The sequence below is a fragment of the Pseudopodoces humilis genome, chromosome 2 (assembly GCF_049639895.1).
Source record: "Pseudopodoces humilis isolate 2021_Gansu_Grassland_sample_001 chromosome 2, ASM4963989v1, whole genome shotgun sequence".
Classification (NCBI taxonomy): Eukaryota; Metazoa; Chordata; class Aves; order Passeriformes; family Paridae; genus Pseudopodoces; species Pseudopodoces humilis.
Genome location: NC_142201.1, coordinates 21,528,788 through 21,547,135, shown reverse-complemented (window position 1 = coordinate 21,547,135; position 18,348 = coordinate 21,528,788). Strand labels below are relative to the sequence as shown.

General features: G+C 34.5%; 1 protein-coding gene across 2 annotated transcripts in view; it reads right to left on the bottom strand.

Annotated features, from left to right (window-relative positions):
* The window catches only part of NLGN4X (neuroligin 4 X-linked), a 160,645-nt gene that overhangs the window by 11,684 nt on the left and 130,613 nt on the right, over positions 1-18,348 (bottom strand). The gene's annotated exons all lie outside the window — the stretch shown is intronic.

The window sequence follows — 18,348 nt, the reverse complement described above, 5'->3', positions numbered from 1 at the left end:
TACATAAGAAAGATTTTAAACATTTTATAACTGGATGTGAGTTGGGTACAAAATCTTAGGAAATCATTTCTGGGCATAGCCAGTCTATGACTGAGAACAACAATCGCTAACACATTAATTTAAATACTTCTTACCAAAATTGTCCTGAAGTACATAGCCTTTAAAATTTTTGTACTTGTGATATGGATAAATGTACTCAGAAAGAGAAAAAAGAAGGCTGAAGTAAATAGTAAAAGGAACATGAAAAAGCCTAGGAAAAAAAATTACACTTCAGTTTCACAGAGGATATTTACTAGGAAGATAGCTGGTAAATCCATGGCAATATTGCCTTTGGTGGGGAGATTTTATCTGAACAAATCAGGTCTTGTCTTTCTCTTTGGAAATTGCAGGAAAACCTGTGCTGCTCTTTTTTGTTCCTGTACTGTGGTTATCAGATTCTAGAAAAAAAGCATGGCATGTTTGTTGCTTGTCTTGCTGCTGAGAACAAAATGACCGTAAGATTAAGACTGAGATTAATTTCAGTTTTTTGAAACCAGCTAAGGTGAAACATTGCAGTTGTCCTGCTGCATATCCCTCACAGTTAAGACCTTGTGTTAGGTCCAAATTACCACATTGAGACATTGGTCTTATCACCAGGAATATTTATAGTTAATATATATATATATATATTAAATATATATATTTATAATATTAACTTATTAACTTATTAATAAGTTAATATTATAGCCCTCTCTTTAACTCCCACAGACCTTTTCCTGTTAGACAACTGCGAAGTCAGAAGTCTATTAGAAATACCTTACAGCATATGGAAGTTTTCAGATGGATATTTAGGCACCAGTGACAGCTGTCAAAGACAAAACAAGGACATTGCTTGGCAGGTTTTTTCCAGCTAAATATCAGTTCAGAAAAACTTGCTAGGAGGGGGACCCAGGACTGAGGAGATCTATGGTCTGGTGCAGTTTGAAACAAAAGTCTGGCACAGTCGTAAGAAGGACAGTAACCACTTCTTTCTCTTCTATACAAATGGAAAAAAAATAAACAAACTATTAACCCATAATAGTCTCAATTTATTTTTTTAATAGATGTGTTTTTCTCTTTTTTCACATGCCTTTATTGTCTTTTTAAGCCTGTCAAAGAATAACCCACTTGCCGGCTTTGTTGCTGCAGCTCACTGCAATATTCTACAATAATCTATAATTAAGGCTTTATTCAATAAAAATTATGATGTTCATTGGATAAAGAGAGTGTTGTAACCTCTAAAGGAGGATGGTAATTAATATTCAGAGCCTAAACCTGCTTTAGTTGTACTAGCAGCGTCAAACTAAAGCTGTTTGAACTTCATAATTTTGAATTCTTACACAATGTACTAAAAGGTGGACTGGTTAAAACTGCAGTCAATGAATATCTAATATTCAACAGATGAAGAGTGTGGTTTTTTTTGGGGGGAGGGGTTTGTTATGTATTGTTTTGGTTTCTGGTTTTTGTTTTCACAGTTGTCGGCTGATTCTCATTAGTTGCAAGAACAAATTTTCTTAATTTAAAAACTAATCACCATCTCAAAGAGTTAGCCCCACATTACACAAACTGAATTCATAAATCTGTCTTTTCTTGATGAGGATATTGTTTTTCATGCTCTGAGTACCAGATCAAAATATTTCTTCAAAGCCATTTGAAGAAATTCAGGCAAATAGTAACTATTATTTATAGTTACACAACACTTAAGAGTTTTTTTGGTTTTTTTCTATATTACTTTGGTGAAGTGAAAAAACTGCTTCTTTAAACTGAAGTTCCTGAAATAACTTTTTTATTTTTCTCTGACTCTATGAAGGAAAGCATTCAAGAAAAAATATTTAGTTTTAAACTACTAGATAGCAATAGTCAAGGAGAAAAAGGAAATTGCTGTGAATTTTCATTTTCTACAACCTTTAAAAATGCATGTAGTCAAAAGCCACATGCTGTCTGTCCCTTGCACTGTTTTGATAATGCAGTGAAGACACAAAGCTACATGCAAGAGTCCTTTAGATCCTACTTAGACAAAAAGAAATCCCTAGTTCTATCTTTATGGACTGGTTTTCCCATATGCTACAGATAATCTTACTGAGATACTAAACCCCAACATACTAGTGGTGATATTTCCCCTTTACTACTAAAACATTATGCAGAGACCCACAGGGACAAGCAGAAGAGAAAAATATCCATAAAATCCACCCAAAGAGTTTACTTTTGTTCAGCTCCATTCATCTGCAGTGCTTGGAGGCCATCTCTACACTAGTACAGCTGGCAGACCTTCACGAGTCAGTCTAAAGAGACCACGTAGACCGCCTGTCCACTGTACACATTTCATGTACTTTCTTTTGCCATGACCAAGCTATTGTCTGGTCCATGGGCTGAATGAATGAATTCTCATGGACATAGTGCATAAGGGGCAGGATATCCTCCAGCTGAGGCTCACCTGGAAGGGCCTAACCTGCAAGAAACTTCCTGCAATGTGAAACAATGTGCCAGGAGTGGTGACAGCACTGAGGTTTTCTGTGTAAAAACACTCTTGATCTGAATTAAAACACTAGTGTGAACATGGTCAGGATCAAAATCATATTTTCCCAACCACAGAACTTAAATGTAACATACACATTTAGGAAGAAATAAAGGCAATGGAGAAAACCCCCTAAACACCATTATGTTAAAGATCGTAAATTATCATCTGAGAACTATAACTTGACCCTTAAAGACAAATAAAATCACCAAGATAACTGCAATTTTGTAACAATTTTGATTTTTTAAATTTATATGACCTTCTTTCTCATTTTTTTAAATTATTTTTAAGAAATAAATTACACAAATTTCCTTTGACATTTTGCACACAGTAATACCCAATATTACATCACTGCAGGAAAAGTCCATTCTTTATCTTCATATTTTGGTCCCTTGAGCCTAATGAATATCAAATCAATTTGATAGCTGGTTGAAAGACTAAATTTCAACTTTGAATGTTCCTCCACTGCTTTGTGCCTTTTCCTCTCTCTCTCCCTCCCTTCTAACACCCAAGCTGTGTTTCCCAGTGGAAACAGGTGAGGTTGCCTTGATGTGTGAAAGCTTGTATTTTATTACTGGCTCAAAATAGTATCAAAACTTAGAACTATATTTTGGTACTGGTAAACTGCACTGACTTTCAGATTTAAATAAAATCATAAATTCAATCAATTTTATTTGTTTTTATTCTAATTAAGAAGGGAGAAGATAAATAATGAAAAATTAAACTTGATTCTACAATGCATTTTACTAGCTACTATAATCAATTCTAAAACTATATCTTGAAATGAAACATACTTTCCTTTGTAAATGAAGTACTTTTGCTTCATCCTCTGCCCTTCACAGGTCTACTTAAAAACAAAATGTTTAACTTCTGAGACATAGCCCTCACACAAAAAATAATGCGAAACTTAGAAAGACACATTAAACAGCCAAGATGTCACAAGAAGAAATCAATCACCAGAAAATCTGTACAAAATCAACATGCTAGTGCATTTTGATCTATTTAAATCCTCCTTTTTAAGCCTCAGCAGCATTTTCTGAGTTCACATTTCTTTTGTCTTTATGCCTTTTCATGACTGCTGTCCAAGCCTGAATAGCCTGCTGCAGTTTGTGAGGTGATGTACAAAGATTGATTTGTACAGCAACTGATCACAACTATGACATAAGCAATATAAATTAGATACTTGAGACTGTGCTTCGGTGTACAATCATGTCTTTTCATTTACATTTGTGAAGTATCAGAGTAGCAGAAGAGAGTGCTTTTCAAAGCAAAGAGAAAATGGCAAGTATACAGCAGAGCCTTCACATTTTCTGATAGATTTGTCTGTACCTATCATATTTACTACTGTAAAAGCAGACCTGTTCAAATGTAAAGTGAAATTAAGTGGGAATTACTGAGAACAGAGACTACAGTTGGTTCAGGAAGACCCTGAAATATAAATAGTTGGAGAACAGAGAAGCATTAGAAGGTATTATCATATGTTTATCCTATGCTTGTCCTTCCCTAAACATTCCCAAACATTCCCAATAGTATTTGGAGAGAGGATGTTTGGCTGGTTGATAGCTTGATTGGAAACAACCTAACTATATATTCCTTTTTTGTTTTGACTCTATGTCTACTAACAGTACAATGTGAACATTATGGAAAAGCTGGTGGGATGCAAGATAGAGTGATGGTGTCCTTGGCACAGGTTTAGCAGAAAAAAGCCCCAAACTCCTGCAGCATGGCTGGCCTATGCAAAGCTGAGTAAGCATCATGGCTTCACCTGAAATTTCTACCTACAGACTGAAACAAATGAGAGGACTGCTGACTAGCTATGTATGGGTCTGTGCAGAAATAATGTTACACAGATACTCCTTCATCTTGAAAGCAGAACAAGAATGTCTTTCCTCCAGCTGCAAATTTTTTTTAAATTTGCAGGTGTTCTGCCAAAACAAATGTTTTGGTATTCAGAAACTTAAGAAGTAGGATAGTGTGTGATTCTGAAGCAGTGGTCACAAAAAGGAATTTCTGCATGCTATGGCTATTTTCCCTATCCAGCTGCAAATAACACTCATTTAAACTTTAACTCAGGTTATGGTAAGTGAAGAGAAGCAAACAGTGAAGATAATTCAGCTTACAGTTTTCATATGAGTTCATAGATTATGTTAAAATATAAAGGACAGGGGTGCTTCTAATTCAATTTTCTAGCTTGGGCTTAAGAAAACAGTATCTTCTGATTATGCCTTGCTGGATTCTTTTCAATTACTTCTATTGGGAAGGCAAAACATAAATCTGCTTGTTTAGAAAGAACATCTCATTACTATATGCAGTACAAAAGAATAGGTCAGAGATGGTGAAGTGAGAATACTATTATTTGTTTCTATATTGATTCAGTACTGAAACCTAAAATCTGTTTTTTTACAATTCAGGAAAACATCTAATCTTATATTTATAAAAGTCTTTTGAAAATGTCCTGGATAATAAATGTGTATAAGAACACTTAACAGTAAAAGAATGAGAAAAGATAAAAGGATACATTTTAACAAGATTTAAAACCTACTTTTATGCATATTTTTAAACAGTGAAAAGCTTCTTAACATAAATTTATCAAAACACCAGGGAGATCAACAGTTTCCTTCAGTGAAGCAATTATGATATTCTACAATGAAATGTTTTTAAGGAATCTAATTGAAATTAGTACATGAAACTTAAACTGCTCTTAAATTTTCCTTGTGCATTGCAAAATGCTCTGAAGTTATTGTGCAACGAGGTTAGGCCAGTAAATGTTTTCTAAAATATTAAAGATTTAAGATATTCACACCATTCATTTATATTCTTATTATTCATGATGGGTAGCACAAAATTTTATAGGAAGTGTCACTGAAGAAGCTTTTGTCAATCATTAAGAATGTATATTTTTTAAAATACAGTAAATAATGATGACAGCATCAAATATTTCAGAACACTCACCTACTGTCTTCTCACTTACCACTTAAACAAATATTCACAAGTTAAACCTGCCATTAATTAATATAAAATCAAGAAAACAGGAAGTTCAATAAAAAAAATTACTGTTGACTACATTATTAAAAGCCTGATTAACAGCAAAATTGACCAACCTAAAATCAATTCATTGTTCTGGGAATGTTTTTGCAAGGGAAAAACAAAAGTGTGTGTATTGGAGGGAAAACTAATAAATATCTGGTGTCATCAACCTATGATTTGAAAATATTTCATAATCACTGATCTATATGGTCAAGTCCAAAGGCATTTAACATGAAAATTGTGCCATAAGTATTACTATGAAACAGTAATGCAGTTACACACTTTCTTCTCGGATGAGGAAATACAAAAAACAAACACCAGAAAAAGCAAAATCAGTGAAAGAAACAGAAAATAAAAAGAAAAACCAAAACTTAAAGGAAAGGACAACATTTGACACCTCCCAAAAGCAGCGTGAATACTTTCCAGTCTGAACAACAGCTACTTGGAAGTCAAACCAACCCCACTTCTTCCTCTCACACTGTGTCCTCTGAGTGCAATGATACAGAATGAGACATCTCCTTGCTCAATGTGGGTCAGCTGTCCTAGTTCTTGTTCACCCTCCCAAACTCATGTCAACCTCCAACTTATTGTCTCTGAGGTAGCATGGGAAAAATAAAAAGCCTTGTTCCTGTGTAAGCACAGTTCAGCAACAGCCACAACATCAGTCTGTTATCAACACTATGTTAGCTATAGACAAAAAACAACATCATATGGGCTGGTCTGAAGAAACTTAATTCCATCCCAGCCAGTCCCAGTACATTATTCCACAGCTATGGCACAATCTCCACTTCTAAATTGATGCCTTTTGGGTTTTGCCTTTTTTTTCTTTTATATGTTCTTTTTATTCTCCACACATATACTTGTAACTCTGTCACCTATTGTATTAGTAATTAGTTTTCCCAGTACTTTTCCATGGCCTCTCCCTGAGCAGAAAGACAAAACAAATTCCAGAGCTCCAAGCCCCAGGAGGGGCAAGGCCCCAGCGCTATCTCGGTTCTTCCTGGGAACCAAGGCCAAGAACAACCCCTCGAGACTCGTTCTAATGGGCAAAGCACAGCTGGTGCCAAAGGGGGGACTCCAGAAAAGGGGCTTGGCCTGAGGGGGAATTGCATCAACACTTGTCCTCCTCACTGGTGCTTTTATCAATTATGCTAATTTCCTAAAACCTATAAATCTGTACTCACCCCTGAGAGGGGTGGGCTTTTGTAGACATCTTTCCATAATTGCCCCTGAAGGCCTTCAAACAAAGATACCCTTTTATATTACCTCCTTACTAAAACTATCTTGAGTTTCATTTCCAGCTTGGGAAAAAGGCAACAAAAGCATCTGGTCACTTTGTAGAAGTGCCTGTCTCATCCAGAAGAGATGTGCTGTAGGACCACGAAAGCTAGAAATTACTTTATTATTTTCATTATAAAATATAGATGAAGTTTACATGAAACTAAGACTAAATTAACATACTTTTGATTCTTTACAATTAAACAATCAATATTATGATGAAGAGACAACATTTGTAGCTATATATCCCTAAAAGAGAAACAAGACACAAAAATATTACATATTTTAAAGACTTAAAAGGCATTAAGTTTACCCCTAAAAACATCAGGAACGTTAACCTGCATGACATAAATGGCGAGCACCAGCTTTAAAAACAGCATGGGGATTTTTATCTTTAATTATCAGCTTCAAAAGGTTAGAATCTTTGAAATAAAAGGGTTATGGGATACTAGCTGTAATTTTTTCTTGGTAGGAAAAACACCAATTGACCAACTTGACAGTATTATTGCATTAATATACTGGTGTCAAAACCCAAGTGCTTACAAGCCACTGTGAAAATGAGAAAGAAAGAGTTTACAATGTTAATGTTAAGAACTTCATGAAGTTTTTTTTCTTCGGTATTTAAGAAAATAAGTTTTTTTTCTTGAGTACTTAAGAAAATAAGTTGCTCAACATATTTTTTTGCTTTTATACAATGTTAGTTTTAAGAGAAATAAAATTTCTAACCCCCTACCTACCACAGACACCCATTAGACCAGGCTGTTTAACCTGGCCATATCCAACATGGCCTGGAACACTTTCAGGGATGGGGCATCCACAGCTTTTCAGGGCAAACACTGGGCTTACTTTGCTCCAGTGCTTCGGCACACTCACAGCAGAGAATTTCTTCCTGATCTCATCTTCCAGTTTAAAGCCATTACCCCCTGCTCTATCACTACACCTTGTGAAAGCTCCTGTCTAGGTTTCTTGTAGTCCCTTCAGGTACTGAAAGGCTGCTACAAGGTCTTAGAGCCCTCACCTGTGCAGGCTGAGTAACTTTAACTCTCTCAGCTTTCTTTTGTCTTTATAGGAGAGTTACTCCAGCTCTCAAATTATCTTCATGGTCCTCTGGACTTGTTCAAACAGATCCATGTTCTCCTTAGTCTAGAAGCCCCAGAGCTGGGCAGAGTACTCCAGGAGGGGTGAAAAAAGTAGGAAAATGCAAAAATGCATCATTTAGCAAAAACTACATGCCTACTAGGTTGCCAGACATTATGAGTCAGTTAGAAAAGGAATTGTGATTTCAGATAGCAGACTTCTGCAAGGACTGACCACAGGGAAAAGGGTGGTGCTTAACAAGTGATCATTAGCAGGAGTCTCACTTGCTTCTGTTCCATGGACAATTCTCACTCTCTTACGCACAGTCTTCTGTTGCAAGACATAGTGAGTTACTTCACTGGGTTGTGTTGCTTCCTCTTCTCAGCTTCATATAACCCCCTTTTTATTGCTTTCATAGCCTCAGTGATTCAAACATTTAAAGAGATCAGAATATTTTAAAGTATATTTTGACTACTTTAACTCTAGAGAAACATCATCTATAACTATGATGTTTGCCAGAAGATTTTGATACAGGGGAGTCATAAAAGAGATATGGTTTTTAGCAATCTGAGATATTCCTTCAACTTGGAAAAAAAATATTGAAGATAATGATATGGTATGCTTCAATCAATGAAAACATGCAGTTGCTTGATTATTTTAGCACATTATATCATACGTTTTCTATAAAGCTCTGAATAAATTTGGAAAGTCATGATCAGTCTTGTCCTACAACATTATTATAACAGGTGAAATATTATTTCTATATTTTACCAGTTTTGGTCAAAATCTGATGATTTAGAAGATCTGACTTTGCAGTTCTTAGTCACTGGAAGATTTTGCAAGGCATTCAGTTAGGCTCAATAATACTGTATATATACATAAATCACAAGCATAAAAATATAATGCATTAGTAAAAATATAACCATGAAAATAAATTAGCAGGTGGAAATGACAACTATTCTATGAAATGTCATCCTGATGTAAGACTGTCCAACTCATTGCTCATTTTTTATTATCTGGCAGTATTTTTCCTCTTTGTATGTTATTATTCATGTCATTGGGGATGTAATTTGATTTTAAAAGTTGTAATAATGTGGGAGTTAAAACTTGTCCTTTAAAATAAGATGAAAGAACCAACATTTAAATTTTGGACATTTTATCAGGTCACTTGCTGTTAGCTGAGTTTGTGGTACAATAGCTACCATTTCATGGGCATCACACAAATTTCCTTAAGTGGTATATAACAGCTTCCTAATAGAATTACTTATGGGCCTTAGGGAGGAATTAGATTTTCAATTATTGTATTCATAATTTAGAAAAGGAAATGTTGATTAGATTTGTTTAATTTAATGCTCCAGATAATGTGGGATTTTCCTCACTAATATATTTATTCTTTGGTTTAGGTTTTGGTGCTTCCTTCTGTGCTTGTCTGGTTAATAATATATGTTTTATAGTATAAAATCATTATAAAGGTTAACAGTAATAAATTATTATTCTCCTTTCTATTTGTTTTGGGTTTTTTATGAACCTCAGGATACACTTCCTTTTTTCAGCTAATAGTGATGGTTTCAGTTATTACATTGTTTATGTTTACATATCCATGTAGTGATTTGCAGACCATGTGAAAAAACTTCAATAAAGAATACTTAAGTAGAGAGACTAAGCTAGAATTGTCTTTAGAATAGTTTTTGTGACTGCTAAGTGTCTCCAAATTATGCTCTAGCTCTTAATTTTTTCTCAAGATAGATTAAGTTTTTTGTGATTTCTGAGAGACCACTGGAAATGATGAAGTGACAATTCCCAAGTGTCAGATGTGATTTTTGTGGAGACCCTCCACCTCACCTCCCCAGTGCTCACTGCTGTCGTACTCAAAAAGCAAAGTAACTCAGTCCTTAATCATTTGCTAGAATACATTCACAACATTACCCATAATTTGGCCTCTCAGACAGAGATATGAATTGTAGGAGTACCCTACTCACAGAGGCAAACTTTTGTAAAGGAAGATTAGTCTTCAGAATATCTTTAATTATAGATAGTGGCGGGAGAGAAATTAAAATCCAAAACCCATCACCTTTTCTAGAAGCCAAATTAAAATACTGAGTCACAGTCTTGCTCTGATCAGCCACTAAGTAATCACTCTTCACAAGACACGAAAAGTTTAATAGCAATAATCTTTAAGGGCACTACAAGCTCCCCCTCAGCTCCTCCTGGTAAGTGCCAGCAGGGGTGCAAGGGAGGCACCCACAGAACGGTGTCAGACGGGTCTTCCAACCCAGCAAGGTGCAGGGAAGAAGGTGATCAGTTACTACTCCCTAAAGGAAGTACAAGAAAGATGGAAATTACAGAGATTCCCACCTGGGAAGCAGTGCAGGTTAGAGGGATGGCTGGAAAAACTGCTGCTGTCTGTCAGTCCTGAGCAAGGTTGTGACAGCAGTTCACATTCTTCACTAATTTGTACTACCCCTTCTTTAAAGAAAATGAAACATACAATCAAAATCTCCCACTTGAATCTTATTCCTGTGGATTCAGTCCAGCTCTCCTGGCATTAGCTGACATGCACTAGAGCAGCAAACTCTCAATTCACCTGCACTCAATATATCACTACTAAAAATTGTGTGTCTTTGCTAATTTCTACTACAAATAACGCTCAATGTGTTTGAAGGCAACTGAGATCCTCTAAAAAAGAAGCAAAGCTAAGAGGTTTCAGGGCTCAAATTCTAGCCAAGTTGTTGTAAGAGTGTGATAATTATCAACCAGCAGTTGAAGGCATAAATGTTGAAGAAAGAAGTCAATCTGTAGCAAAAGAAAATATAGATGAAATTTATGAACTGGAAATATGACTGTATCCAGCCTTTACTTTGGTTACTCCAGGGAGAAAAAGACAGATCTTCTGGAATGATTCTTCATAGCAGATATATCTGAGAAGCCTGAAAAGCTTTGATTTAATTTGTTTATAAAGCCAAAAATATTTATTTCCTAGAATGATTCGGATTCTTTCAAATTCATTAGCATAGCAAAAGATTAAGAGAGACAGTTCTAAAAGATGTATTAAATACAGAAAAGCCCAAATTGTTTCTGGATTTCCACACATGTATCTTATTTTGTGAAATGTAAATGCTGAGTATATAGACTGTTGTTTTCATCCTGAATTATTCTGGTTATGAAACAGATGTTGTTGTGGAGAAAAAAAAAAGTCAGACACTGCTAAATATTCATGTTTTGAATGTTTCAAAATAGTATTATAAACCCAATAATTTTCTATTTGTTATTTTCAACAAGTGAATGTAATAGAAATAATTGTTTCTTTAGAAACCAGTTCTGAGGGCTAGGAATTCACATTCTGCAGTTTTGGCTAAGCTCTTTAGATGTTTCTACATCTTCATACTTCATATTTCTCTCTATTATCAGGTATTCAAGAACATAATCCTAAAATTAAGACTCTCAGTCCTCTGAGAGTTAATGAAAAAAAAACCATTATCCACATTAAAAGCACTTCTGCTGCCTGTTTTGTGTCCCTAGATTAATGTTCAGCAGAAGGAAGAATATCTAGGAATGACCAGACAGAACATTTTTTGTTGTTTTCATTCTATCCTGCTTCTAAAGAATACTGACAAGAAGTACAATACAATTCTGCGAAGTATTAAATAAACTGAGAGGGAAGAAAAAGCACTAGGAAATCATTTTCATATTTGGATGCCCAGAAGTTACTGTTTCCCATCTGTCTAGGTAAAGCATTGTTATGAATGAAATTATTCCTCCCAAAGAGGAAAAGCAAAAGTGAGGCTGACTGTGTACAAAAGTTTCTTCGAGTGACATCATTAGAGACAAAATTAAGGTAAGTTTTCACATTTAAGCCTGTACTTTGTTGAAAGCTTTTAGTAAATCTAGTTATTGCTGACCCTTTACTCAAAAATGCAATTTTTGTTTCTCTTTACTTTTACAGAAGGGTAAACAAGTAATTTATTTCTTCTACAGTATGTTCTTATAAAAATGATTATTTACATTCATGCCTTACTATTAAAATGGAGTAATTTTGTGTTGTCTAGATACAGATCAGAAGGCTACTTTATATAACTAATACACATGAACAAACAAAGCAATCACAAACGAAAATAATTCTTTATTCTAGTATTTTCTTCGACCTCATTTGCCCTTTTTTGTTACCATTGCTTGTGACAATAAAAACATTCTTACTGAAGATGCCTACAACTCCAGCAGGATTTTATGGTCTTTCTGTTACATTCAAAGCATTTCAACAGCTGTTTCTTAAAAGGATTATTGTGCCCATTCACTATATTGTTGGCACAAAGAAGAAAATAAACTATGGCAATCAACATTTCTAGCTTTACTTACTGGTCTATTTTATTTGGATGTAAATACGATGCAAAGCATCTTGCATCTTGCATTTATGCAACTCATATGATTATTTAAAGCTGTGTTTCCCAAATTAAAATTTATAATTTTTAAAAAATACTGTTTCTCCAAATCTGTTCTTATTTAAAATGGCCATCACAAAGTGAAAATTAATAGATGAACACATTATTTCGCATATGTTTGCAGAACTTCATAACTTATGGTTATTATGCAAAAAATTGTAATTCCATCTCTTCTTTTTAATTTGAACTGCACTTCTCTTGCCCTATATTCATCTATGTATTAGTTCCAGATGAATTTTGATACACATATAAATACACAAGCATACATGTGTGTGCATGTATTTAGCGTTCATTAAGTACAAACTCAAAAATACAAATCTGTCTTTTGTCAAACATTTCAATCCACTCAGTGATATTTATTTCTGTAAAAGGAAATGTAAGAAAAATTGCTAAATGAGAGAAGGTTGTAGGATCTACACTGTGACTGGGCTGTCACACAGTTTTGGTTTGTTGTTTTGTATCCCATGGGAATTTAAAGAATAATGCAAATGAAACTAAACTAAATTAAACTAAACTAAACTAAACTAAACTAAACTAAACTAAACTAAACTAAACTAAACTAAACTAAAATAAAATAAAATAAAATAATTTGCTCAGTTCTAATTATTTTCTCTTCTCTTATAGTTTTCAGTTATTCATGCATACAGCTTCTTTTTGCCTTTTTATCTTATGGCCCCATGATTTTTCTAGCCTGTCTGAATTCACCCCAGTTCACCAGAAAGATAAATTCTATCCTCAATTAGAATATCTCTTTTGGGGCTGGGTAAGTTTGTAAAATGTTTCTACATCCTGTATGAATACTATCAAGATATGATGAGAATTAGCTGTTTCTTCACACTGCCTGCTCCTGAATGAAATCCTTACTAGTTCCTAAGGGGAAGGTTCCCAGCAGTGTCTGCTTCCTGTAGGATGGTTGCTTTGTCTTAATTAGGAAAAACTTGACTAAGGAAAAGTCAGGCTTTCCTATGATCTCCAGAGCTGCCTATCTTTCTCCACTGACTGCCTTACTAATAAACACTTCAGTTTTGTAGAAGAGACCCTAACTATGAAGTCAGGCATCCCCAAGGACCACGGAGATAATGTTTGAGTTGAACATCTGATCAAACACAAGTAACTAATAGGCACTGCTATCAAATGAACATCCCAACATCTCTACAAACATCTAAATTAAATTCTCCAGAAAGGATTTCCAGCACTGTGAACTATAGAATTTTTTTTTTTTAGATCCACACACTTTGTAATATACAGAGGGCTTTGCTTTTCCAATACAAATATACACAGAATACATGAATAGAAGTAAAACAGGTAGTGGCAATTGGTATTTTACCTAACAATTAATGAAACTTTTAACGTAGACTGGATAGTGTTCTTTTATGTAAGCTGTTGAGTTGTTTGCCACCATTTTCTGAATTTGTTGCATTATGAATAGAGACAATTTTTCTTGCGTGCTACTTTGGAATCAAAGCAATGACTCACAAGCACTATTTGTCCATTTGCGACAACAAGTCTTTGTACCAATATTCTTACTGAAGATATCAGGGCTCCCAACAGGATGCAGAATTTTTTATGGTGCCTTTTTCATTTCCTAAGTATTTCATGGCAGGTCACCAAATATGTTTCTAAGTGGGTCATTCAGCCCATTCACAGTTTTTAATTTTTTTTCCTCTATTTTTATCCAACATTTTTAATCATGTCAATATCCTCCTGAGAAAGAGCTTTAGGGACATAACATCAGTGCAGATATATTTTCTGTGTAGTTTGATACCAAGCACAGCGTCTGAGCATGAAGAGCAGAAATCAGGAAAATACCCAACCTCCTGGATAGAAGTTCAGCATATTGTTAATGTTTGCTTGTTCTGAAATATTTACCATACACATACACAAATACAGAAACCCACATACATATTCAAAATACCCCCTAAAAAGCATAAATCTCAATAGCCACAGTCTTTATTGTATTGAGAGGATAGATAGACTCTTCATTTTCATAGGATGATTTGAGAATTTTTACTTCCTTGTTAATGCACCATTATTATTGCTTCTAGTGTCTTAAACTGTGGTCATATCCATTCCATTTAACAGAAATTTTGAGCTAAACAGAGGGATAGAAAGCTGAAAGTGTCAAGTGGTCTTGTACATCCAGGCTCACAACTTTCTAACTTCCTAAACTGGATGTAAAAAAAAAATAATCTGTTTATACCAAATTTTAGAACCTAAGACTCATTTCATATCAAGTGAAATAGATTGTGTGAAATTGGGTTAAAAAAAAAAAAAACAGTTTGTTTTTTTGGTTTTTTTGAGAGAGATTAATATAAAGGTATTTTATCCAAAACCAGAAGTCTCTGTCAGTGTTTCTTCTGTTATTGCTCAGATAATTAAGGTTACAATAAGTACAAGTGCATGAATCCTTACTGCTTTGCTCTTCTGGAAAAGGAACTGAAGGAAAGCTGTGGCAGAGACATACAATTGTGTATAAATGCTCTCTAGTCAAATTAGCCTCTGCTGACTGTAAGTCTACAAAGCAATTTCTATGATAGGATTGATTTTATCTCACTTCCCCCTGTCTTCTCTTCACCTCTTATCTCTTCCCATTGTTTTGGGGTTTTTTGTTTGATTTGTTGTTTGGTTGGTTCATTGTTTCTTTGTTTGGTTTTGGTTTTGTTTCATGTCATGGTACTTTATAGGTGCCTTGCCTCTGAAAGTAAGAAAATACAATTATCCTTATTTTGCAAATGAAGAAACTGTAGTCGAGAAACTGAAGACTCAAGACACAGAGAAAATCACTTTAAGAATTAATAATAGAATAGAGAAGAATATGGGTCCCAGTTCTAATTCAGCATGTTGCAAAGCAAATGTTTTCATCAATGAAAGTAAATAGAAAATCACAGAAAATAAATCTTGCAGGTGATCCAAAGGGGATAAAACACCCAGGCAGCAAGCTACAAATACACTAAGTATTCTGCTCTTTTTCCTTCATATAAAACCTCTTTGTCCAGAGCAAAGTATAGATTTATACAGGAGCATGGAATGGAAGCCATAGCTTTGGAATGTACTTGATTGTGACAGGACCAATGGTCAGTAACCTACAAATCAATGACTAGAAAAGCCCCAGGGGACTGGGTTCTTTTTTAGAGCGACTGAAGAGAAGATTCCAGTGTGATAAACTGATGCTATCTTTGGACATTTAAGGAGGAATTGGTTTATAAGAAGAGAGATGACTTCATCCCTATGAAGAACACTGTAATCCATTCTGAGATTTTTATTTTAAGAGATTAACAGTGTGAAAGAAGGATGAGCCAAAAAATGCAGGATCTTAGGAGAATAAAAAAACCCAATAGGATTCATCTCTCTTAGCTTCAAATATTGTCAGCATAGAGAGTTGAGTTAGATCTCTGGGTATCTCTTTAATCTTTACTGTAATCAGTATCTATTACATTTTAGGCATACAAATATAATGAAATACCATTCTGTAGATTCTGGAATCCAAGTCTGCTGAGGTTTTGCAAAAAGATTGAGGCAGAACTTAACTGCATTGTAAAAATACCTTTATGATCACAAAAACTCACCTACTTGGCAAGGAAAAGTCTCAAAAACAAGAAAAAGTAAGCTAAACTGAGACAAATTCAAATAAGATATAAACATGGAAGTTTTCTTCAAAAGAGCAAGTACTGTTGATACTTTAATGATGTTGATACAACCCTCCTAAGAACAGATCTAGCAGCATAAAATTTATGTGAGGAATTATTTTATTTCAAAAAACACACCTCTGCCTACTGAAGGGCAGCTTTGAAGAAGTTATGACTACAGTATCACATTTTCAACACACACTGATGATCTTTCAATCCACCAATAAATGAGGTAAGTAAAGTTTATATTCTAGTCTAGGACCAAGAAACTATGAATTTTAAATTACTGCAGACCCATTAACAATTACATATTTACATATAAACCTCTATGTAGAACTACTGAATGGTATAGCTATGAACTCACCAGCATCAGTCACTGGGGAATATCCTAAGAAAAAGAATTAGATTGGCACCACTAAACGAAGTTATAGCATAAGAAATCCCACATCAGATTTGACCCTTTCATTAAGTATTTCAATTTCATACATAGATGGAAGCTTCTTTTCTTACAAGAAATAATTCTTTCCATTACATTTTTCTATTAATATGCAACTATTTCATTTTTAAGATATATTTTTCCTGACCAAATTTTCCTTGCCTTCTACTATTCATTATACCAGAGGCCAGCCACTGGAATGTACTCAGTTTAACTTCCAAAAACAGAGGCAGATGATCACAATATTGTGAATGGGTACTGTTGGTCTGTAACAGAACAGTGATGGCAAGTTCTAATCACCTGTACTACAAAATGGAATAGTTTATCCATTCATCTTGTCCTTGTTTAGGATGGCAGCTCAGCTGCCTTACATTATGTCACCAAATCAACAGGTCTATAAGAAATTGTGCTTCTCTCAAGACCTCTGAGAGATGCTGCCTTTTCATTACAGCAACAAAAAAACCCATTTATTCCTTCTAGAAGGAAAATTTTAGGTTTCATAACAAAGATACTAGCTTTGCCTATGATTTCCTCTGAATGAATACTACAGCTAACCCAGTTTTCCTGGTGCTTTTATGGGGATCCTGGGTTACCACAAGTGTAGCTGAGGATTACTCTCTTCTAATGATGACTCAATTTTTATAAAACATGAATCATATTGTGAGAAATAAAGAGAAAAATTAATATGCTAGGTGTTTAACACATTTCAGGGTGATTGGGTGAGGGGGATAGACATCCATATTCCTTTCAAATCAGTATTTTTTTTTAATAGAAACACTGTAACACATTCTATGTTACTGCTGAGCCATGAATACACCAGAATTAATAAATATATTATTGATACACTATGCATGTTCATATTTATATGTTCCTCCTGCCACTGAGGCAAACCAAAATATTTTACACGGAATTTTACCCTTTGTTAGTAGATCTTTTGAGAAACAGAACTTAAAATATAAAAATATAAAAATAATAATTTAATTTAAACAAGGCACAATTATAAAGATAGCTAGACCACAAATGTAAATCACTGAAAAAAAAATATGTTTCAAACCTGTATGTTAAACTAGATTTCAATCCTTTCAAGAAACCAAGGGATGTAGAGACATGTCATGGAATGAAGAACAGAGGAAAAAGAATTAATTTTTAACCAGCAGTTTCAGTGTCTGGTTAATTAATTTCAAGACAACAGCACAGATTAATCTATCACAACTTTTAAGCTGGGCAGTTCACAGTGGAGCTTACTTGATTTTGTCTACTTATAAATGCCTCACAATGTTTGTGAAAAGGACATTGTTACAAGAATGCAAAGAAATTAAAAGAGAACACAAAACAAATAACAGATTCATTGGTGACTTAGTAGGCCTCCTATGTGAAACAAAATAAAATGATGAAACCTTTTTAGTTCAAAAGAACTACAAGAGCTTTCTTTGCTTGCTTGTTTGTTTGTTTGTTTTAAGGCAGAAAACCTGCTTTAATTCCAGTCTTACAAATACTTATGGAAAAGGAGTGCTTTGCACATATGATTAGGTCTTCTGAAATCAATGACTCCTCCTCATATTCTTAAATGTTTGCAAAATCAGCCTGCATGTCCTGTAGGAGCCATTTCCCAAATGCAAAATCCACTAGCTGCAAATTTAATGTTTACCATCTGTGAGGAAAACAGGTTTTATCTGAAAATACCAGAGTGCGATGCACTTTTTCACTAGACAAGATTTTTTTCCATTACTTATTTCCCTGATTAGTCTAAAGCTAAATGAAATGAAACTGTCTTTGCCATTTGTAATCACAGCTATATTACAGGAAGAACATCTCCTCCAAATGGCAGCCTGTTTATCAAACCAAAGAAGGGTTAACAAATGGCTCTTCCAGCAGTAACCAAATCTATCAGCGCTCATGAGAAGCACCACAGCACAACATTCTTTTCAGAGTAAA